Source organism: Sorex fumeus, unplaced genomic scaffold, assembly GCF_029834395.1.
Source record: "Sorex fumeus unplaced genomic scaffold, SorFum_2.1 ptg000265l, whole genome shotgun sequence".
Classification (NCBI taxonomy): domain Eukaryota; kingdom Metazoa; phylum Chordata; class Mammalia; order Eulipotyphla; family Soricidae; genus Sorex; species Sorex fumeus.
In genome coordinates, this window is record NW_026606322.1 from 12,955,320 (window position 1) to 12,962,433 (window position 7,114).

The 7,114-nt window shown below is 40.9% G+C and overlaps 1 non-coding gene across 1 annotated transcript; it reads right to left on the reverse strand.

Moving 5' to 3' along the window:
• Nucleotides 1–3,593: 3,593 nt before the first annotated feature.
• On the reverse strand, nucleotides 3,594–3,695 carry LOC130018696 (U6 spliceosomal RNA). Its single transcript, XR_008791595.1, has one exon. It is a non-coding gene; the product is annotated as a U6 spliceosomal RNA (small nuclear RNA).
• Nucleotides 3,696–7,114: the final 3,419 nt, after the last annotated feature.

A 7,114-nucleotide genomic window follows, 5' to 3' on the forward strand; every position in this document is an offset into this window, starting at 1 on the left:
CCTGATATATAGCACCCTATGGGTCTTACAAGGGTAAGTTTAAAGAAAACAGAAACCTCGTAACCTGTATTGTTTTGTTTGGGGGGAAGGCATACCCAGTACGCAGTGCTCAGGGATCACTCGGTAGGTTCGTAAGGTAAAAGTGTTGCTGGGGGTCCAACCTGAGTCAGTGCATGCAAGGTAGGCACCTTACCCACTGTCCTATCTCTTTGGCCCTTAGCCTGTCATTTTAAATTGTAACATATCAATCGTAGATTTTTCAAATATGTAAATGATGATTTCTGTTCTGTTTATTTGGGGATTTGTTTGTTTGGGGGGTCAAACCTGATGGTGCTAAAGATTTACTCCTGGCTCTGCACTCAGAGGTTTGGGGGGTCATATGGGGTGGTGGGGATCAAACCCTGACAGTTGTGTGCTGGACAAGCACCTTACTCACTGTACTCTCTGGCCTCTGTGCTGTTGATTGATGACAGTTCTAAAGTTTTGACATGAGTATGAGAGGGAATGTTACTAAGTAAAATTTAGATGAGAAACCTTAATGATTTTTGCAAAATACTAATCTTGGTACTTTGTTACCACAATCAAAGTGATTTGTCCTCTTTAAGAGAGGGATTTAGCTTACCCACTATGAATACTGACACTAATATCATTTGTTTGGTTGTTGTTTTAAAAGTGCAATATGTTGTTTATTTTTTATTTTTATGTTTATTTACTTATTTATTTTAATGAATTTTATTTTAACTATATCTCACTGTGAGATACAGTTACAGACTTACAAATTTTCATGATTACGTTTCAAACAGTGATTGAGTACCATCCCTCCACCAGTGCCCATTCTTCACCACTAATGTTCCCAGTATCCCTCCCACCACCCCCTCCCCATCTCTCCCTGCCTCTGTGGCAGGCACATTCCCTTTTACTCTCTCTCTCCTTTCGGGTGTTAAGTGTTGTTTAAGGTGCATTGTTAGCATTGGACTACTATGCGTCTGCACGAAGGATGGATTCATGCAATTTGCTGCAACGTGGTTAAAACTGGAAGATACATTGAGTGAAGTAAGCTGGAAGAAGAAAGAAAGATGAACACAGGATGATCTCACTGATCAGTAGAATACAGAATACTGGATGAGGAAATATAGCACTGTCTGTAGCACTGTCCTCCCATTGTTCATCGATTTGCTTGAGTGGGCACCAGTAACCTTGCCATTGTGAGACTGTCTTTGTTACTGTTTTTGCCTTATCAAATACACCACGGATAGCTTGACAGGCTTTGCCGTGCAGGTGGGATACTCTGGGTAGGTTGCTGGGCTCTCTGAGAGGGATGGAGGAATCGAACCTGGGTTGGCCGCATGCAAGGCAAACGCCCTACCCGCTGTGCTATTACTGCACCCATGAGGAAATATCACGATCACGATCACGATCACGACCACCCTGTTGTTCGTCGATTGCCTCGAGCAGGTGCCAGTAACATCTTCTTCGTCCTAGCCCTGAGATTTTTTTTTTTTAGTGCCATATTCAAGGCTTTTTCAGGGTTAGGAGAATGAGACCCACCACTGTTACTGGTATTTGGCATATTGGGTATACCACAGGGAGTTTGCCAGACTCTGCCGTGTGGGCAGGTTACATTTGGTAGCCTGCCAGTTTGTCCAAAGTAGGAATGAGATGATAAGATGTCGCGTGGCCGCAAATTCGGCCGCGCGCTTCCAGGAACTGAGTGTGATAATCTCTGGATCCTGGCCGTTGTTGGAGTTACACGGCAGTTGGTGGGTGTAACTGTCTAGTTACTGGCAGATCCAGTCCCAAACCGTGCAGGCTTGGAGATCTCAGCCCCGGGTCCCACACACCTGGGTTCCTCTGCCAGTTCTTTTATGCGTGAGGCTCATCCAAGTGTGTGGAGAGTGGTCCCAGCATGGCCTTGGCTGGGCCCCGGTGGTCTTCAGCTGTTCGGCCCTGGTGGAGACAGTCAGGCACAGGGTAGGAGACTGTCATATACTGTCATAAAATGGGGTTACTTAGATCATCCTTGACCCAGTGTTTATAGAGGAGACTGAGAAGGAAAGAAATTTGGGTATTAGAGGAGAAGAAAAAAAGAAGTAATGGGTTAATAGACATCAGGACTTCTGTTATACCAGTGATGAGTGAAGGGTATAGCCACATACCCCAAACACAGATTCAACAGAACTGAAAACATGAGATTTAAGTGATGAGCACTGGAACTTTGTAATGTGCCTGTCATGTTTACAGGTAGGAATGGAGTGGGGGTTGGGATAGGGAAGAATTCTGGAAATACTGGTGGAGGGAAGTTGACAATGATGGAAGGAAGGATGCCTAAAATGCAAACATCCATAACTCTTTAAAGCATGACTCTTTAATTTAAAAAAAATTAAAATAAGATTGTGTGTATGCTAAGCATTGAGTCTTCATCAATATTTCTCTTGTCACACAAAGACCAATTAGCTCCAAGTTAGATTCAGAGAAATCTTGAAATTAGAAAACACTTTTCAATGCTGGAATGCAGTGATAGGCAACTCACTGTTAACTAGACAGCCTGCCTCACAGGGTTATCATAACCTGTCTTTGCCCTCCAAAACAGCACTGGAGCAACTAAATAAAGAAGAGATTTATTAGTTTGAAAACAAAATGAGTTGTGCAGGATGTCCACCGGCACAAGCTAGAGAACAAGCTTGGAGAGAAAGAGTAGGGGCCAGGTTTTATTCCCAGCAGAGACCGTGTGGCTCAATGGCTTGAAAATATTCTAATAGCTTTTCAGGAAATTTATGCGTAGTCATGAGGGAGAATGATGAGAATGAGTTTGAGGAATGTCAGTAGATATGAACTGCATGTAGAAATGTCCGGGAGGGTATGTTGCCTAGTATGGTTATTACTAGAGCAACTGCATGACTAAGAGGAGTCTACTTATAGATCCTACCAACTGATACAGACCAGGGCCCTGAGGTCTTCATCAGTAAGTACAAATGTATTCTTAAGATTCTATCTTGGTCCATTCCTAGTCAAAAGAATGCAATGAGGTGGCTTCTCTCAAACAGATGTTGTCATGTCTTCTAAAGGACAAGCCTTAGGCCAATCTGTTTCAGCTTTTCCTAACTCCAGTGAAATCATTTAAGTTTTCAGGAAGCAGAATATGAAGAGAAAGATAAAGTTGAAAAAGTTTTGACTTTTGTATATAGTGCTCCTCCGAAAAATTTATTCCTATCTAACATCTTAATCCAATTCTTCCTTCTGCTCTCTGTTACATACTATTCTGTTAGAATATATACAATATATAGTAAAATATATTTTTTATTTCTTTATTCATTGTTACTTTACAATACCCTTTTTATAAGAGTTCCCTCATTGTTAAAAGTGAAACTGCCCTTGTTCCTTTTACATATGTAGCGTTCGCCTTACACGCGGCCAATATGGCCGACCCGAGTTCGATTCCTCCGCCCCTCTCGGAGAGCCCGGCAAGCTACCGAGAGTATTCGATATGCCAGACACAGTAACAACAAAGTCTCCAATGGAGACGTTACTGGGCCCGCTCAAGCAAATCGACGATCAATGGGAGGGCCTTTACTTTACTTACTTTACTTTTATAAATGAATATGGAATATTTCATGAATTTGTGTGTTATCCCTGTGGAGGGGCCATGCTTATCTTCTCTGGATTGTGCCATATTAGTATTTGTACTGCTAAAGCACTGTAGCACTGTAGCACTGTCATCCCGTTGTTCCTCAATTTTGCTCGAGTGGGCACCAGTAACGTCTCCATTGTGAGACTTGTTGTTACTATTTTTGGCATATCAGATACGCCATGGGTAGTTTGCCAGGCTCTGTCATGCAGGTGGGATACTCTCGGTAGCTTCCTGGGCTCTCCGAGAGGGATGGAGGAAATTGAACCCGGGTCGGCCACATGCAAGGCAAAAGCCCTATTCAGTATGCTATTGCTCCAGCCCACTGCTAAAGTAGGCACACACACACACACACACACACACACACACACACAAACTCATTTTAAAATGCAGCTCACATATAGAACGGACCGCCAAGTAAAGGGTGCTTGGAGGGCCTACTTAAGATGGGCGATACATGCTGAAAGTAGAATGTAGTCCGAACATGATGGCCACAAAATATCTGCATTGCAAACCACAACACCCTAAGGGAGAGAGAGAGTAAAAGGGAATGTGCCTGCCGCCGAGGGAGGGGGATGGGAGGAGGGATACTGGGACCATTGGTAGTGGAGAATGGGCACTGGTGGAGGGATGTGTACTCAATCATTGTATGACTGAAACATAAGCACGAAAGGTTGTAAGTCTGTAACTGATGGTGATTCGTTAAAAAAATTAAAAACTTTTTTAAATTATAAAATAAAACATTCATCACGACCATCCTATTGTTCGTCGATTGACTCGAGCAGGCCCCAGTAACGTCTCCTTCATCCTAGCCCTGAGATTTTTTTAAAAGTGCCATATTCAAGGCTCTTTCAGGGTTAGGAGAATGAGACCCCATCATTGTTACTGGTATTTGGCATATTGGGTACACCACAGGGAGTTTGCCAGACTCTGCCGTGTGGGCAGTTACATTCAGTAGCCTTCCATTTTTTCCAAAGTAAGAATGAGATAATAAGATAAAAATAAAACATTACTGAAGTTTTAATTATGAAGTGATCAGAAGTTCGTCTCCTCCCATAGTGATTTGTAGTGCACGTGTAGCATTTCAGCACAGAAATGCTACTACTGTTTATCGTGGCATAAGTAGTGCATAATGATATTTTTTTCTTTTGACCTAACATTTTTTCGTCCCTCTTGGAAGGGGGAAAGCTTAACACATATGCATTGCAGGGCTACCTGGAGTGGGAAAGGATAGGTACTCTACACACTTTCACCACTTCCTAAGCTAAGACTTGTTGTGTTTTATATCCCAACCAAAAGCTTTTGACTCATAACCTAAATACCCTGGCTTAAACAGGGTAACTGGTTTTCTAAGATTCTCTTCTTTAACACTTTAAACTCAACACAAAATATCTTGGTAGCAGTAAATGTCACAGTAGGAAGACAATTTGAGAGGACACTGTGAAACTGATGACTATGATAAACTGAACATTTAATGTAAAGAGAATAATGAGTATGTGCAAAGAATATAGACTGGCGGTAGATCACCAAGTTCTGAGGAATGGGAGAAAGTCACTTGGATTGTTGATGATCTTGTTTCTACAAAGCCAAGTTACAGTTGTTTCAGTTCTGTTTTGTTTTGTTTTTGGAGAGAGCCACACATGGCTATGCTCTTGACTCATGGCTCTATACTCAGCGATAACTCCCGGCCATGCTCAGGGGACCGTATAGATGTTGAACACAGGTGGGCTGCATGCAAGACAAGTGCCCTACATGTTGTACTATCTGTCTGGCTCCTGTTTCTAAGTTTTGACCGGGTGAGAGCTTTATATCCTCCCACCTTTTCTTCATCCAATCTGACTGAAGAGGAATGAAATACAAACACCCTAAATTTACAGATAGAGATTTTAAGCTACTCAATAAGATTCCAGGTAATTGTTTTTGTTTGTTTTGTGTCGCACATCATTTTGTTTTGTCTTGGCACTGTTCAGGAGCTATTCCTGGCTCAGTGCCTCGGAAAAGTGCTTGGAGAACAAAGGGGTGCCAATGATTGAACCCAGCCCTTTCAGATGTCTTTCCTGTCAGCCTTTTGAGTTATCTTTAAAGCCCTAGATTGGAAGTAACTTTATGAACATTGAGGTAGCCATATGTTACACTGGCAACTGAAATTACTCCATCTGAATTCCATTTTATGTGTGTCAATTTCAACAACAGTTTTTTTGTTTTTGTTTGGTTTTGGGGTCACATCCGACTGTGTTCAGGGCTTAATCCTGGCTTTGTTATCAAGGGTCACTCCTGGTGGGCTTGGAGGACCATATGGGGTGCTGTAGAATCAAACCTGAGTCAATTATGTGCAAGGCAAGTGCCCTGCCCACTGTGCTATCTCTCCAGCCTCAGTATAATAGACTATTTTATATGCTTTTATCATTGAAAAAGCAGATAGGAGGTAAAAGAGATTTACATTGGCAGAATATGTGGCTCATAGTGAAAGTATATGCATATAAATAATTAATTTTCTTTAGCACTGTCAATCATCATTAGGGGCTTGACTGTTCCATGGTAAGATGCTGGCTTAACATACAACATTTCTTACTTTCATACAATATTAAGAGTTGAGACTGATGTGTGACAGTCCCACTTCACATAAACACAGTAGACCACATAGTTTTTGGAAACCAACAAGGGTATTCTTCTTCACATATATCTATCTAATCTTTGTGTTGGAATTCTAATAGGACAAATTGTGTCAAGTTGTGGGTCAGTGAGGACAAAAGAAGAGAAAGTGTGTATTTTCTAAAGCACACAATTTCACATCCTACAGAGTGTATACATTTTTAAGGTCCTTCTTCATTCTATTACAATCTTTCCACAAGTCATTCTGATATATGGCACAATGTTCTGGACACCAGTTATTTGGAAAAATAGTATAAAACAAATTGTATTCATCATTTTACATTCCCATGAGCTATTAGAAATTTTATCTGGCAATTAACATTTATTCAGTTCATAAAATACATTCATCACTCAGGCCCCAAGGTTTGCTATACCCACAAATACACATAAATACAAGAACTGGAAAACAAATATTTAGTCCCCAAATTCTCATTTATTCCATGTCAAAAAGAAGCTTTATATTGGTAACTAGAGTGAGAACAAAGAATAGAAATAGAAACGATAAGAACATGACAGCTAAAGTGATTTCTAACAAGCAGGGGGAAATGGCAGAAATGGCATTCAGTGAAATCAAAGTAAAAAGGAGAGCGAAATGAGTCAGAGAAATAATCTCTGCTTAGAATTTGAAAATTAAAATACTGCTTTGAATAGAATAGATATGATTTCCAATTGAACAATAACACGAAATCCAGGGGCTTTCAAAAATAAATAAAAGGTAATCATGGTGAAGAATAAAGATAAGTGCATCTTCTCATTTACATCAGTAGACTATGGTTACAGTGTCACTTGCTTATTAAAATGGATGGTTAACCAGGCTGAAAGGAGCAAAATGAAATG